Source organism: Coregonus clupeaformis, chromosome 19, assembly GCF_020615455.1.
Source record: "Coregonus clupeaformis isolate EN_2021a chromosome 19, ASM2061545v1, whole genome shotgun sequence".
NCBI classification, from domain to species: Eukaryota; Metazoa; Chordata; class Actinopteri; order Salmoniformes; family Salmonidae; genus Coregonus; species Coregonus clupeaformis.
This window is the reverse complement of record NC_059210.1, coordinates 8,034,070-8,052,429: the sequence shown is the minus strand read 5'-3', so window position 1 is coordinate 8,052,429 and position 18,360 is coordinate 8,034,070.

Sequence of the window (18,360 nt, the reverse complement as noted above, 5' to 3'; positions counted from 1 at the left end):
CCGTAATGGGTGGAGGAGAGACCCGAGACTCCTTGGACTCCGACTCATTGCTTAGTGGGGAAAACCAGTTGAAAGTTTATATCGGCTGAATGAGCGACACCGGTTGAGCATGCCAACAGCATCTCTTTCCAGAAGCTGTGAGAAAACGGTGTGGCTGCGGGGATCGTGCATGGGGGATTAACACTACTACTCCCTGTACTTACCGGTGGCACAGACGCTGTTTCATCCTTTCTACACTTAAATTGCCCTTGCCTAACGATTGCTTCTGAAGCCGGGCTTGCAATTCAGCTATCCACACCATAAGGTGATAGTTCTCCTGCATATTATGAGCACAGCAACTGTGTGTGTGTGTCACATCAGGGGGCTTTTAAAACTGGAATCCTTAATGGTGAAACAGCCACATCCATTTGCGATATTACAACAACAAAGAAGTTACTGCAAACAACGAACACTGTTTTTCCCCCTCGGACATCATTGCATGCGCGATAGAACAGCAGAATATACACTACCGTTCAAAAGTTTGGGGTCACATAGAAATGTCCTTGTTTTCCATGAAAAAACAGGAGGCCTGTAAACAGTAGCTATAAAAAGTGATTGAGTAGGCTGCATAGATTTCATGACTAGAACCTCAAAAGACGAAAACGCAGTCTTTTATTTTCTTCATCAATTTAAATTTGCTGTCATAAATGTTAACAACACATCCGCCTTTGGGGAATGCGCGGGGGATATGGTCACTAGTGTAACCAGGAAAAGAGACCTCATTTAACGTAGTAAATTCATCAGGCTTGAGCCATGTTTCAGTCAGGCTAATCACATCAAGTTTATGATATCACATCAAGTTTATGATCAGTGATTAGTTAATTGACTATGACTGCCTTGGAAGTGAGGGATCTGACATTAAGTAGTCCTATTTTGAGATGTGAGGTATTATTTCTTTAAAAAATGACAAGGATGGAAGAGGTCTTTATTCCAGTGAGATTGCTAACACAAACACCGCCATGTTTAGTTTTGCCCGACCTAGATTGAGGCACAGACACTGTCTCAATGGGGAAAACTGAGCTGTCCACACTGACCAGGGGCGGTGTGTTCATTAGGGCGATATGGGCGACGCACTGCCAAACGGGAAAAGGAAGGGATTTTTTTTCTAATCAATTATATCACGGCAACAGTAGTTATCAGTGTTCTAATCTAGACGTCTGATCTGCCACTAAATGTCCAATCAGGCTAAAGTCGTGCTTCAAATGGCCCCGCCCCTTTTGGGGCGATTTCAGTCAGGTTGAAAATCGCCCCAGAAGTCTCTCATAGACTCTCATGTAAAATCTTTTTTTTCAAATATCAGAGCTTTCAATACAATCTCTATGGGTTCTGGGAGGGCTTGCACTTACGCGCTTTCGTCATACGTAACATAACCATGAACGTAACTAAGAAAAGAGCGGGTAGCAGCGTCAATCAATTCACGTACTACTGTCAAGATGGCTAGCGTTCAGTGCAACTCGATTGTCTCTTTGAAAGAAGTTCCTTTTTGTCGGCGAACAAATCAAGATAAATTGGCAACGAAACAATTAGGACCTCCCAGACCAAATTTAATAATTCAACAGGTTTCTACTAAAGGGGGAAAGTCCTACACCCGAGGATTTTCCAAAAATTGGTACGAACGAAAAACCTGGCTAGCAGGCTGCGATGTAGCTAATGCAGTCTTCTGCTACCCCTGCTTACTCTTTCACCCTGAAGGCGGCACGGCAGACAGCACCGCTTGGACAGCGACTGGTGTAACGGACATGCACCATCTTTCAGAAAAGATTAAGAAACATGAGCTATCAAAGACCCACATGGATAGCTGTTTGAGATTGTCTGCTTTGGGGAGAGTGAACATTGCCACTCAACTGGATGAGGGATACAGGCTAGCTGTCCGCCGCCACAACGATGAGGTTAGCAAGAACCGCCACATCCTCAGCCGGCTAATCCAGTGTGTGAAGTTTTGCGGAGTGTTTGAGTTAGCTTTGCGAGGCAAAGATGAAACTGAGGGCTCCACCAACCCTGGTATTTTTCTTGGACTTGTCAACTTTGTGGCACAATTAGATGAGGTGTTTTATGGAAATGCATATTGTTTATGCAGTGTTGAGGAATGTGAAAGAACACCCTTGATTATTTTTACTGTGATAACTTATTTTGCTTTTGTAAGCCAACACTTTTGAGATCAGTCAATAAATGCTTCTGGTATTGACTTATATGCTGCCCCTGTCTTCATGTTGTTGCTGGACATATCTTTTTTTAAATGTGTGTAGGTCACCTAAATCATCAGAAAAATTGCCCCCCCCTGAGAATTTTTTCAGGAGCCGCCACTGACACTGACTGTGCTGGAGGCAGACTCTAATAAACTGTCAGGCTGGCTAACAGCTTGGCCTGCACCCTGTCTCATTGTGGAGCTAGAGGAGTTAGAGCCCTGTCTATGTTGATAGATAAGATGAGAGCACCCCTGCAGCTAAGATGGAGTCCGTCACTCCTCAGCAGGCCCGGCTTGGTCCTGTTTGTGGGTGAGACACAGAAAGAGGGGCCAATTATCTACACATTCAATATTTTGGGAGCGGCAGAAAACCCTTTTCAAGCAGCGATGAAGTTGTGCTGTAGAGCTCATCACCCTCCCTAACTGGGAGGGTGCCAGAGACAATTACTCGATGCTGACACATCTTTTCTGGCTAAGTTTCACGCTGAAGCTATCTTGCGCATGGTGACCTCTGACTGTTTCATCCTAACATCGTTGGTGCCGACGTGGATAACAATATCCCTATTCTCTCTACACTCACCAGTTTTAGCCTCAGTTAGCACCATCTTCAGATTAGCCTTTACGCCGGTAGCCATGCCCCCTGGTAAACAATGTATGATTGCTGGGTGATTATTTTTAAGTCTAATATTGCGGGTAATGGAGTCGCCAATGTCCGAGTTAGGCTTAGACCCCGTAATGGGTGGAGGAGAGACCCGAGACTCCTTGGACTCCGACTCATTGCTTAGTGGGGAAAACCAGTTGAAAGTTTATATCGGCTGAATGAGCGACACCGGTTGAGCATGCCAACAGCATCTCTTTCCAGAAGCTGTGAGAAAACGGTGTGGCTGCGGGGATCGTGCATGGGGGATTAACACTACTACTCCCTGTACTTACCGGTGGCACAGACGCTGTTTCATCCTTTCTACACTTAAATTGCCCTTGCCTAACGATTGCTTCTGAAGCCGGGCTTGCAATTCAGCTATCCACACCATAAGGTGATAGTTCTCCTGCATATTATGAGCACAGCAACTGTGTGTGTGTGTCACATCAGGGGGCTTTTAAAACTGGAATCCTTAATGGTGAAACAGCCACATCCATTTGCGATATTACAACAACAAAGAAGTTACTGCAAACAACGAACACTGTTTTTCCCCCTCGGACATCATTGCATGCGCGATAGAACAGCAGAATATACACTACCGTTCAAAAGTTTGGGGTCACTTAGAAATGTCCTTGTTTTCCATGAAAAAGTACATGAAATGAGTTTGAATAGGAAATATAGCAAAATGCATAGGACATGTAGTCATTGACAAGGATAGAAATAAGGGTTTTTAATTGAAATAATAATTGTGTCCTTCAAACTTTGCTTTCGTCAAAGAATCATACATTTGCAGCAATTACAGCCTTGCAGACCTTTGGCATTCTAGTTGTCAATTTGTTGAGGTAATCTGAAGAGATTTCACCCCATGCTTCCTGAAGCACCTCCCACAAGTTGGATTGGCTTGATGGGCACTTCTTACGTACCATACGGCCAAGCTGCTCCCACAACAGCTCAATAGGGTTGAGATCCAGTGACTGTGCTGGCCACTCCATTATAGACAGAATACCAGCTGACTGCTTCTTCCCTAAATAGTTCTTGCACAGTTTGGAGCTGTACTCTGGGTCATTGTCCTGTTGTAGGAGGAAATTGGCTCCAATAAAGGGCCGTCCACAGGGTATGGCATGGCAATGCAAAATGGAGTGATAGCCTTCCTTCTTCAAGATCCCTTTTACCCTGTACAAATCTCCCTCTTTACCACCACCAAAGCACCCCCAGACCATCACATTGCCTCCACCATGCTTGACAGATGGCATCAAGCACTCCTCCAGCATCTTTTCATTTGGTCTGCGTCTCACAAATGTTCTTCTTTGTGATCCGAACACCTCAAACTTCGATCCGTCTGTCCATAACACTTTTTTCCAATCTTCCTCTGTCCAGTGTCTGTTTTCTTTTGCCCATCTTAATCTTTTCTTTTTATTGGCCAGTCTGAGGCACAGACACTGTCTGTAACTCTGCCTAGAAGTTCAGCATCCCGGAGTCGCCTCTTCACCATTGACGTTGAGACTGGTGTTGCGGGTACTATTTAATGAAGCTGCCAGTTGAGGACCTGTGAGGCATCTGTTTCTCAAAATAGACACTAATGCATTTGTCCTCTTGCTCAGTTGTGCACCGGGGCCTCCCACTCGTCTTTCTATTCTGGTTAGAGCCAGTTTGCGCTGTTCTGTGAAGGGAGTAGTACACAGCGTTGTACGAGATCTTCAGTTTCTCGCATGGAATAGCCTTCATTTCTCAGAACAAGAATAGACTGACAAGTTTCAGAAGAAAGTTATTCGATTCTGGCCATTTTGAGCCTGTAATCGAACCCACAATTGCTGATGCTCCAGATACTCAACTAGTCTCAAGAAGGCCAGTTTTATTGCTTCTTTAATCAGCACAACAGTTTTCAGATGTGCTAACATAATTGCAAAAGGGTTTTCTAATGATCAATTAGCCTTTTAAAATGATAAACTTGGATTAGCAAACACAACGTGCCATTGGAACACAGGACTGATGGTTGCTGATAATGGGCCTTTGTACGCCTATGTAGATATTCCATAAAAAATCTGTCGTTTCCAGCTACAATAGCCATTTAGAACATTAACAATGTCTACACTGTATTTCTGATTAATTTGATGTTATTTTAATGGACAAGAAAATTGCTTTTCTTTAGAAAACAAGGAAAGTGACCCCAAACTTTTGAACGATAGTGTATACTGCATATTTGTGATATCTTTATATCTGATGATGGACTGCATGACTGACTTAATGTCAAGACTCAAGCTCTCCCTTTGTGCCAAGCCAAGCCGTGGTCCAGACCTCTCACATTAGCGCTCTAGCCACTCCTCTCTCTCTCTCTCCCCCCCCTCTCCCTCTCTCTCCCCTCTCCCTCTCCCCTCTCTCTCTCTCGCTCTCTCTTCTCCTCTCTCTCTCTCTCTCTCTCTCTCTCCCTCTCCCTCTCCCCTCTCTCTCTCTCGCTCTCTCTTCTCCTCTCTCTCTCTCTCTCTCTCTCTCTCCCTCTCCCCCTCTCTCTCTCTCGCTCTCTCTCTCTCTCTCTCTCTCTCCCTCTCTCTCCCCCTCTCTCTCTCTCTCTCTCTCTCTCTCTCTCTCATCGTATGCTGCTGTGTTGTATCGTAAGGCCCTGTGGCTATTCCTATTCTAGCAGAATGGGATGTTTTAATGAGGCTGTGCTAGCCTGTACGTTATGGTTTTTATTTATGGATGAATGTTTCATCCGAGCTATGTGTCATCAACAGCAGTAGAGCAGTAATAATGCAATAACAATAGACTGGGAGGATTTGGGAGGAAACGGTTTTCATGTCAACACTTGAAGAGTTTTATTCCAAAATACTATATATATATCCATATAATTAGCATAATAAAACAATCTCCATACAAATGTGTCCATTTAAGCTAGATATACACTACATGGCCAAAAGTATGTGGACTGCTCGTCGAACATCTAATTCAAAAATCATATGCATTAATATGGAGTTGGTCCCCCCTTTGCTGCTATAACAGCCTTCACTCTTCTGGGAAGGCTTTCCACTAGATGTTGGAACATTGCTGCAGGGACTTGCTTCCATTCAGCCACAACATCATTAGTGAGGTCGGGCACTGATGTTGGGTGATTAGGCCTGGCTCGCAGTCGGCGTTCCATTTAATCCCAAAGGTGTACGATGGGGTTGAGGTCAGGGCTCTGTGCAGGCCAGTCAAGTTCTTTCACACCGATCTCGACAAATCATTTCTGTATGGACCTCGCTTTGTGCACAGGGGCATTGTCATGCTGAAACAGGAAAAGGCCTTCCCCAAACTGTTGCCACAAAGTTGGATGCACAGAATCATCTATAATGTTATTGTATGCTGTAGCATTAAGATTTCCCTTCACTGGAACTAAGGGGCCTAGCCTGAACCATGAAAAACAGCCCCAGACTATTATTCCTCCTCCACCAAACTTTACAGTTGGCACTATGCATTGGGGCAGGTAGGTTATCCGCCAAACCCAGATTCGTCCATCGGACTGCCAGATGGTGAAGCGTGATTCATCATTCCAGAGAATGCGTTTCCACTGCTCCAGCCGACGCTTGGCATTGCACATGGTGATCTTAGTCTTGTGTACAGCTGCTCGGCCATGGAAACCCATTTCATGAAGCTACCGACAAACAGTTCTTCTGCTGACATTGCTTCCAGAGGCAGTTTGGAACTCGATAGTGAGTGTTGCAACCGAGGACAGACGATTTTTACGCGCAACGCGCTTCAGCACTCGGCGGTCCCGTTCTGTGAGCTTGTATGGTCTACCACTTCACGGCTGAGCCGTTATTGCTCCTAGACATTTCCACTTCACAATAACAGTACTTACAGTTGACCGGGGCAGCTCTAGCAGGACAGAAATTTGAGGGGGGGGGGGTATATAGAGTTTTTAATATCCCGCACAATGAGAAGTGTATGTGTTTTCCACAAACAGCCAATTGTCTGACATGCACAAAGCACACACACACACACACACACACACACACACACACACACACACACACACACACACACACACACACACACAAACAGTACTGGATGTCTCCATCAGTCTCTGGGTGTTCAGAGAGTATATAGAACCACTGGGGGATGCTGTCATGTTTCTACACTGTTCCACCCAGTTAGCTATCAACCATTCAGTGAAACCACACTGTAATGAATGATACCATGGTCTATCTAGCAACACAGCCACAAGACACAATAAAGGACACACACAGAGTGTTATTTCGGTTTCAGTTAATAATCAACAGACATACTTGTAGAGGACTGCAGTACTTTGGGGACTCATTGTCTAGAGTGTAATGGTTTCCAATAGCATTCCCACATAATCTCTACCAGCATAGAAATACAATTACTAGAGGGGACTAGCCAGTGACTGAATGTCAACATAAACTGTAACTGAGGCCTGGCCATTCTGCTGGGTTTGTTTCTTTATACTCATCTCAAGACCAAGTGGAACCCTTCTTTGATTAATACAGTCGTCGTCAGAATCTGATTGGCTTGTTGCCTCGCCTTTTGGTCTGTTCCGTGTTCTAGTTCCAGGTTTTAGTAGTTTGTCACAATTACTCTCCTCCTGCATGTTGTGCGGTCTCCTTCCTTCCTTCCTTCCTTCCTTCCTTCCTTCCTTCCTTCCTCAATTCAATTCAACTCAAAGGGCTTTATTGGCATGGGAAACTTATGTTTACATTGCCAAAGCAAGTGAAGTAGATAATAAACAAAAAATGAACACTCACAAATGTTCCAAAAGAATAAAGACATTTCAAATGTCATATTATGTATATATACAGTGTTGTAACAATGTGCAAATAGTTAAAGTACAAAAGGGAAAATAAATAAACATAAATATGGGTTGTATTTACAATGGTGTTTGTTCTTCACTGGTTGCCCTTTTCTTGTGGCAACAGGTCACACATCTTGCTGCTGTGATGGCACACTGTGGTATTTCACCTAATAGATATGGAAGTTTATCAAAATTGGATTTGTTTTCGAATTCTTTGTGGGTCTGTGTAATCTGAGGGAAATATGTGTCTCTAATATGGTCATACATTTGGCAGGAGGTTTGGAAGTGCAGCTTAGTTTCCACCTCATTTTGTGGGCAGTGTGCACATAGCCTGTCTTCTCTTGAGAGCCAGGTCTGCCTACGGCAGCCTCTATCAATAGCAAGGCTATTCTCACTGAGTCTGTACATAGTCAAAGCTTTCCTTAATTTTGGGTCAGTCACAGTGGTCAGGTATTCTGCCACTGTGTACTCTCTGTTTAGGGACAAATAGCATTCTAATTTGCTCAGTTTTTAAAAATAATTATTTCCAAAGTGTCAAGTAATCTTTTTGTTTTCTCATGATTTGGTTGGGTCTAACTGTGTTGTTGTCCTGGGGCTCTGTGGGGTCTGTTTGTGTTTGTGAACAGAGCCCCAGGACCAGCTTGCTTAGGGGACTCTTCTCCAGGTTAATATCTCTGTAGGTGATGGCTTTGTTATGGAAGGTTTGGGAATCGCTTCCTTTTAGGTGGATGTAGAATTTAACGGCTCTTTTCTGGATTTTGATAATTAGCGGGTATCGGCCTAATTCTGCTCTACATGCTCTCTCTCATCTCTCTCTCGACCCATCTGTTTCTCTCTGTCTCTCCCCCTCTCTCTCGCTCTGTTGCTCTCTTGCCCCATCTCTCTCTCTTTCTCGCCCCATCACTCCCTCTCTCTCGACTCTCATCTCTCTCTCTCGCCCACATCGCACTCTCTCTGTCTCTCTCTTGCCCCCATCGCTCCCTCTCTCTCTCCCCACATCTCTCGTCGTCTCTCTCTCTCTCACCCCCATCGCTCCCTCGCTCTCTCTCCCCACATCTCTCTCAATCTCTTTCTGTCTCCCTTTCTCTCTCATCCCCCATCTCATCTCTCGCTCTCTCATCTCTCCCTCTCTCTCTCATTCCCCCATCTCTCCCTTTCTATCTCTCATTCCCCCTTAGTGTATGGTACTATTCCCTGTAGACATTTAGTTGTGAAGACGTCTCTGTTGACATTGTGCTACTGTGGGCCCACAGTATGGAAAATGTATGCACTCACTAACTGTAAGTCGCTCTGGATAAGAGCGTCTGCTAAATGACTAAAATGTATCTACAGTAGCCACTATGCACTCCCATACATAGTCATTGTGTGCTAGGAATACGGGACTAAATACTAAACCTTTGACTAAATGTAATACACTATAAGTTAATTTGTCCCAATACTGTACCAAGATGCTGGAGTATAGAGCCAAATAAAACGTTTTAGCTTCACTGTCCAAATAAATACGTAGGGGAGAGTATCTACTGTAGATGGGCATGTTGATATCTCCCTGGTAGAACAGTGTTTATATCTTTCCTTTATTAACGGTGTGTCCATGCGTAGTGGATAACTGTCTGTCTGTTTAGGTTGTAAATGTCCTGGACCACTGGTGTGTTAACTGGAGACTGTATACAGTATATGTTTCAGGGATTCTGATCTCATGTAATTGGGGTGTTCTGCTGAATGCCCTGGTCACTAACTAACAAATGCCCTGGTCACTAACTAACGAATGCCCTGGTCACTAACTAACGAATGCCCTGGTCACTAACTAACGAATGCCCTGGTCACTAACTAACGAATGCCCTGGTCACTAACTAACGAATGCCCTGGTCACTAACTAACGAATGCCCTGGTCACTAAGTAACGAATGCCCTGGTCACTAAGTAACGAATGCCCTGGTCACTAAGTAACGAATGCCCTGGTCACTAAGTAACAAATGCCCTGGTCACTAAGTAACAAATGCCCTGGTCACTAAGTAACAAATGCCCTGGTCACTAAGTAACGAATGCCCTGGTCACTAAGTAACGAATGCCTTGGTCACTAAGTAACGAATGCCCTGGTCACTATGTAACGAATGCCCTGGTCACTAACTAACGAATGCCCTGGTCACTAACTAACGAATGCCCTGGTCACTAACTAACGAATGCCCTGGTCACTAAGTAACGAATGCCCTGGTCACTAAGTAACGAATGCCCTGGTCACTAAGTAACGAATGCCCTGGTCACTAAGTAACAAATGCCCTGGTCACTAAGTAACAAATGCCCTGGTCACTAAGTAACGAATGCCCTGATCACTAAGTAACGAATGCCCTGGTCACTAAGTAACGAATGCCTTGGTCACTAAGTAACGAATGCCCTGGTCACTAAGTAACAAATGCCCTGGTCACTAAGTAACGAATGCCCTGGTCACTAAGTAACGAATGCCTTGGTCACTAAGTAACGAATGCCCTGGTCACTATGTAACGAATGCCCTGGTCACTAAGTAACGAATGCCCTGGTCACCAAGTAACGAATGCCCTGGTCACTAAGTAACGAATGCCCTGGTCACAAAGTAACGAATGCCCTGGTCACTATGTAACGAATGCCCTGGTCACTAAGTAACGAATGCCCTGGTCACTAAGTAACGAATGCCCTGGTCACTAAGTAACGAATGCCCTGGTCACAAAGTAACGAATGCCCTGGTCACTATGTAACGAATGCCCTGGTCACTAAGTAACGAATGCCCTGGTCACTAAGTAACGAATGCCCTGGTCACTAAGTAACGAATGCCCTGGTCACTAAGTAACGAATGCCTTGGTCACTAAGTAACGAATGCCCTGGTCACTAAGTAACGAATGCCCTGGTCACTAAGTAACGAATGCCCTGGTCACTAAGTAACGAATGCCCTGGTCACTAAGTAACGAATGCTCTGGTCACTAAACACGCACACCTTTCTTTCTCTCCTGCTCTATCTCTCTCTCTCTCTCTGACATCACTAGATGAAATGGCCCCCTTATACCAGCACATTGCCAGATATGGAAACAACTTGGGACTGTGTATGGTAGAGAGTGTGTGGGTGTGTGTGTGTGTGTGACTGTGTATAGTAGAGAGTGTGTGCCTGTGAGGAAGTGTATCAGACAGAATCAGAAATTGGATTCTCATCCCTGTTGCACTTAAGGCAGTAAGAAGGGGTCAGGCACCAGACAATGGGAGAAGAGCTCTGTTGCCAAGTGTACTGTGGAGCTTTCCAAGGACGTAACAAAGGCTTTTTACTTGTCAGAATGAGTAGTGTTTACACACAGGTAATGGCTAACCCGCCCATTAGCTTATGTTCCATTCTAGTGTGTGTGCGTTTGTGTCTATCCGACAAGGCTTTTCCTAGAACAGAGCAGCCAGCCACATGACAGCGATGTCCTTAAAAGATAGCCTAATTTGGGGTTTTCGCAAACTAAGATGTTCCCAAGAAGAAGGCATACAGAAAGGATTTCAATTTATAAAGACTAACCGATTCATTCTAAACTATATTTCACTATGTGTCCACTCTCTTCCTGGCAGAAATATGTGATACAAAACGGCTTCTTCTGGTTTGAAATTCATTTGGTCCAGAATGAATGGTGTTGTTTTTATGTTTGCCATGTTATCCGTAACTATATGTCATTCCTTTTGGGAATTACGGATCCTTCTCTGGTGTGTTAAATCACACTGTAATATACAACGGTTTAGTGCCAGAGTTTAGCCTAGTCTAGCAGCTACAAAGCCAACTTCAGACCACACATAGCCCCACGACACCAGTGTTCCATCTCTGTGTCCACCTCTACACACACCTCTCATTGGTCTCCCCCTCTCATTTCGTATGTTATTGATTTATTTACGATAGATACAATGACAACATATTAATTACTGTATTTAACCTAATAAAACAATAACATACGAAAGGGGAGTGGAATTCTGTTGTTTTTTAAAGGATAAAACACACGTCCTCCTTTCTTGTATAAATACAACACCTTGCTCTTGTTAAAGCTTTTAGAATTTATTTGTTTTAGTTATTATTGACTTTCTGGTTACTGCTGAGAACCGAGCACATTCATTGGGGTGGCGCACAATTGGCCCAGCGTCGTCCAGGGTAGGGGAGGGAATGGCCGGCAGGGATGTTGGTAGAGCATGGCGTTTGCAACGCCAGGGTTGTGGGTTCGATGAAAAATAAAAAATGTATGCACTGTAAGTCGCTCTGGATAAGAGCGTCTGCAAAATGACAAAAAAATTAAAAAATGTAAGATGCACGTAGCCAGCAGCATACCACCCTGCATCCCACTGCTGGCTTGTCTCTGAAGCTAAACAGGGTTGGTCCTGGATGGGAGACCAGATGCTGCTGGAACTGGTGTTGGAGGGCCAATAGGAGGCACTCTTTCCTCTGGTCAAAAAAATAATAATATCCAACGCCCCAGCGCAGTGATTATTATTATTATTTTTAAAAAAAAATCACCTTTATTTAACCAGGTAAGCCAGTTGAGAACAAGTTCTCATTTACAACTGCGACCTGGCCAAGATAAAGCAAAGCAGTGCGATAAAAACAACAACACAGAGTTACATATGGGGTAAAACAAAACAAAGTCAAAAATACAACAGAAAAAATATATATACAGTGTGTGCAAATGTAGCAAGTTATGGAGGTAAGGCAATAAATAGGTTATAGTGCAAAATAATTACAATTAGTATTAACACTGGAATGATAGATGTGCAAGAGATGATGTGCAAATAGAGATACTGGGGTACAAATGAGCAAAATAAATAACAATATAGGGATGAGGTAGTTGGGCAGGCTAATTTAAGATGGGCTGTGTACAGGTGCAGTGATCGGTAAGGTGCTCTGACAACTGATGCTTAAAGTTAGTGAGGGAGATAAGTGTCTCCAGCTTCAGAGATTTTTGCAATTTGTTCCAGTCATTGGCAGCAGAGAACTGGAAGGAATGGCGGCCAAAGGAGGTGTTGGCTTTGGGGATGACCAGTGAGATATACCTGCTGGAGCGCATACTACGGGTGGGTGTTGCTATGGTGACCAATGAGCTAAGATAAGGCGGGGATTTGCCTAGCAGTGATTTATAGATGGCCTGGAGCCAGTGGGTTTGGCGACGAATATGTAGTGAGGACCAGCCAACAAGAGCGTACAGGTCACAGTGGTGGGTAGTATATATGGGGCTTTGGAGACAAAACGGATGGCACTGTGATAGACTACATCCAATTTGCTGAGTAGAGTGTTGGAGGCTATTTTGTAAATGACATCGCCGAAGTCAAGGATCAGTAGGATAGTCAGTTTTACGAGGGCATGTTTGGCAGCATGAGTGAAGGAGGCTTTGTTGCGAAATAGGAAACCGATTCTAGATTTAACTTTGGATTGGAGATTCTTAATGTGAGTCTGGAAGGAGAGTTTACAGTCTAACCAGACACCTAGGTATTTGTAGTTGTCCACATACTCTAGGTCAGACCCGTCGAGAGTAGTGCTTCTAGTCGGGTGGGCGGGTGCAAGCAGCGTTCGGTTGAAGAGCATGCATTTAGTTTTACTTGTGTTTAAGAGCAGTTGGAGGCTACTGAAGGAGTGTTGTATGGCATTGAAGCTCGTTTGGAGGTTTGTTAACACAGTGTCCAATGAAGGGCCAGATGTATACAAAATGGTGTCGTCTGCGTAGAGGTGGATCTGAGAGTCACCAGCAGCAAGAGCGACATCATTGATATACACAGAGAAAAGAGTCGGCCCAAGAATTGAACCCTGTGGCACCCCCATAGAGACTGCCATAGGTCCAGACAACAGGCCCTCCGATTTGACACATTGAACTCTATCTGAGAAGTAGTTGGTGAACCAGGCGAGGCAGTCATTTGAGAAACCAAGGCTATTTAGTCTGCCAATAAGAATGCAGTGGTTGACAGAGTCGAAAGCCTTGGCCAGGTCAATGAAAACGGCTGCACAGTACTGTCTATTATCGATCGCGGTTATAATATCGTTTAGGACCTTGAGCGTGGCTGAAGTGCACCCATGACCAGCTCGGAAACCGGATTGCATAGCGGAGAAGGTACGGTGGGATTCGAAATGGTCGGTGATCTGTTTGTTAACTTGGCTTTCAAAAACTTTTGAAAGGCAGGGCAGGATGGATATGGATCTGTAACAGTTTGGATCTAGAGTGTCACCCCCTTTGAAGAGGGGGATGACCGCGGCAGCTTTCCAATCTCTGGGGATCTCAGACGTTACGAAAGAGAGGTTGAACAGGCTAGTAATAGGGGTTGCGACAATTTCGGCGGCTAGTTTTAGAAAGAAAGGGTCCAGATTGTCTAGCCCAGATGATTTGTAGGGGTCCAGATTTTGCAGCTCTTTCAGAACATCAGCTGTCTGGATTTGTGTGAAGGAGAAGCGGGGGGGGGCATGGGCAAGTTGCAGCGGAGGGTGCAGAGCTGGTGGCCGGGGTAGTGGTAGCCAGGTGGAAAGCATGGCCAGCCGTAGCAAAATGCTCTTTGAAATTCTCGATTATTGTAGATTTATCGGTGGTGATAGTGTTTCCTAGCCTCAGTGCAGTGGGCAGCTGGGAGGAAGTGCTCTTATTCTCCATGGACATTACAGTGTCCCAAAACTTTTTGGAGTTAGTGCTACAGGATGCAAATTTCTGTTTGAAAAAGTTAGCCTTTGCTTTCCTAACTGCTTGTGTATATTGGTTCCTAACTTCCCTGAAAAGTTGCATATCGCGGGGGCTATTTGATGCTAATGCAGTACGCCACAGGATGTTTTTGTGCTGGTCAAGGGCAGTCAAGTATGAGGAGAACCAGGGGCTATATCTGTTCTTAGTTCTGTATTTTTTGAATGGGGCATGTTTATTTAAGATTGAGAGGAAATTACTTTTAAAGAACAACCAGGCATCCTCTACTGACGAAATGAGATCTATATCCATCCAGGATACTTGGGCCAGGTCAATTAGGAAGGCCTGCTCGCTGAAGTGTTTTTGGGAGCGTTTGACAGTGATGAGGGGTGGTCGTTTGACCGCGGACCCGTTACGGCCGCAGGCAATAAGGCAGTGATCGCTGAGATCCTGGTTGAAGACAGCGGAGGTATATTTAGAGGGTAAGTTAGTCAGGATGATATCTATGAGGGTACCCATGTTTACGGATTTAGGGTTGTACCTGGTAGGTTTGTTGATAATTTGTGTGAGATTGAGGGCATCTAGTTTAGATTGTAGGATGGCCGGGGTGTTAAGCATATCCCAATTTAGGTCACCAAGCAGTACGAACTCTGAGGATAGATGGGGGCAATCAATTCACATATGGTGTCCAGGGCACAGCTGGGGGCTGAGGGGGTCTGTAGCAAGCGGCAACAGTGAGAGATTTATTACTGGAAAGGTGGATTTTTAGAAGTAGAAGCTCAAACTGTTTGGGCACAGACCTGGATAGTATGATAGAGCTCTGCAGGCTATCTCTACAGTAGATTGCAACTCCACCCCCTTTGGCAGTTCTATCTAGACGGAAAATGTTATAGTTGGGGATGGAAATTTCAGAATTTTTGGTGGCCTTCCTAAGCCAGGATTCAGACACTGCTAGAACATCAGGGTTGGCGGAGTGTGCTAACGCAGTGAATAACTCAAACTTAGGAAGGAGGCTTCTGATATTTACGTGTAGAAAACCAAGGCTTTTACGGTTACAGAAGTCAACAAATGATAGCTCCTGGGGAGTAGGAGTGATACTGGGGGCTGCAGGGCCTGGGTTAGCCTCTACATCACCAGAGGAACAGAGGAGGACTAGAATAAGGATACGACTAAAGGCTTTAAGAACTGGTCTTCTAGTGCGTTGGGTACATAGAATAAAGGGGGCAGTTCTCCGGGCGTGGTAGAAAAGATTCAGGGCATTATGTACAGAAAAGGATATTAGGGATATTATCCTGTGTTCTCAGTTGACTTACCTGGTAAAATAAAATCTAGGTTTACCGTTATGCAATTATTAAAGAGGCTAATATCTTGCAATCAATATCCTAGCATTAAATGACTGAGTTCAGAGCGGCACAGTTAGAGGCCAAGCATATGTGTGTTGTGAATAACATTTACCATTCATTCACCAAATAATAATTCAATGAATATTACTCGGAAATGTGAGGAATACGGTTGGTATCCAATTAAAAGTTATCAGATGTATTAGTTATGCAATAAGAATACAATTATCAAATGGTACATACCTGAAGTCTTCAATGTCAAAAGATACCAAATATCAAAAAGTCTATAGGCTTAAGTATAAAAACACACTATAGCGTTTATAACGGAATGCTACACCAGGAGATTGGTTTACAATGACTCCATGATGAAAGTTTAAACCCATCTTTTATTCTTCCAAGAGCGCCAAATCCCAGTATATCCCATCGTCTAGTCACATCCCTTTACATGGCCCAAAACATTAAAACAAAAGGGATAAAACTTCACACGCATTCTCTAATCTAATCACTACACCTCAAAACTGTATGATAAGAGCGCACCCGTGTCGCCCCTCTTTGGACTATCTGCCATCCGACGAACAGAATAACAGTTTCCATGTAACAATAAATTCATAGAACTTACAGTACAATAAAACATCAACATTCATAGCTCTTTATGAACTCTTGAAACAATCCAAACATGACAATTTAATTCACACAGTAACATTAATTTCGTCAATAAAAGTTTTCATCAGTATTCACACCTCCAACGGTGTCCGTGCTCCCAGGGATCTCTGGGAACATCCCTCTCCGGAGAAAGCCACAGATAAGGTGTGTTTGACCCCTGTGATTGTCCAGAGATGGTCAGCCATCCAAACAATGTCATAAATCATGATGGAGTCATCACACTGGGCCTCGGCGGCAGCAAGGCGCTAGTCGCATCTTCATCACTGGCCTTCATCATCGTTCACATTTGTTCACTCTCTATTTTTCCACTACAAGCACGTTTGTTTCCACGTCTCCTCAATTACCTTTGACCGGGGAGGCGAGGACAGAGGAAAGGACTCGAGGAGTCGAGTAAAACCAATTCAGATTCTCACCTCGTCTTCCTCCTCCCTTCTCTCTCTCCCACCCATACCTCTCTCCTCCTCCCTCCCTCCCTCCATTCTGCCTCCTCTGGCCTGTAGATAATTAGTAGATGTAATGAATGGAGTGAGTGAATGAGAGATGAGTCTGTGACAGTCAGCTAGGTTGATGGGGACGGACAGTGCTCACATTCTGGCCAGCTCATCCGACTGATGATGCCACAGCCCTGACGCTCCCTTTAGACTTGAGTCACATGATACACAGGGGCAATAGGTACTGCTGTTCAACAATACATTTTCCCTCCGGTGTTTTGTTTTCTGTTTTATTGCAAGACAATGCAGATATTATTATTTATACAACGGGGTGGTTCTAATCGTGAATGCTGATTGGTTAAAACCACATTCTAGTCCACAAGTTACCACGGGCTAAATCTATGACGTTAAAATGCCTATTTACTCGGTTCCATCTGACTGCGCAATCCACTGTCTCATCAACCCAGCCAGACCACCTATATATTATTGCCACTCCACAGTAATGACATACATAGAGAAATGACATTCACAAGTGCTCATATGAACGGTGTCCTGTTCTGTCTGCGTGGTAAATAACAATAACATTTACATTACATTTACGTCATTTAGCAGACGCTCTCACTAATAATTAATTACCGTACATGAATAAAAGCCATGCCACTTGGGGTCAGGGAGGTCTAGTTAACACTGCTTCAGTTATTGGGTTAAAGGTCACGGGGTCTCATGGCACTAGAAGTTCAGAGGTTAGAGGTCATGTGTTTCTATCTAGGTCAGGCAGGTGAGGTTAACTGCTATGTCATGTGAAAACACACCTTATCAATTAGAAAGTAACAGCGGGGGAGCCCAAGAATATGCACTCACCATATAATAATAATATAATATGCCATTTAGCAGACGCTTTTAGCCAAAGTGACTTACAGTCATGCGTGAATACATATTTTTTTGTGTATGGGTGGTCCCGGGGATCGAACCCACTACCTTGGCGTTACAAGCGCCGTGCTCTACCAGCTGAGCTACAGAGGACCATGTCATGCAACTGTAAGATTATGGGTAGACTATAGAATAGTCCCCGACGACATTACCATCAACATTACATCATCATTATTGAAGTCATTATCAACATTATATGGACTGATGATGAACTGATAAAGATGATTTAATTTGACATCATTTCTACAATAATAGCTGACATCATTTCATTTCAATGTGAGAGCTTTCACAAGCAATTATTACACATTTCCCCCACCCCCCCAAAAAAAATTAACTTTGGTATTTCATGGTATAAAAATAAGTTACAAATCTGCAAAAAATATTTACAAGATGAACAATGTCTACGGAAAATGCTGTATGTTAATTTCTACACAATGAAACTATTTATTTACGAAGTTGTGTATAACAACCAAACCATTCATTTAGTTTTAGTAGTACACTTAAAATCCTCAATACATATTTTAATTTTCAAGTTTAGCAACTTAATATAAAACATCAATTAATTGTTTTAAAGAACAGAACCATTTAAAATGGTTAACCCACTTTCACTGCAGACTGATGCAGCTGGGGGTTTAAAACACGGGGAAAGAGGGAGTTACATCTCTCTATCCAGGGTCCCTTCTTCTCCTCTCCTCCTTTCAAGGTTCCAATG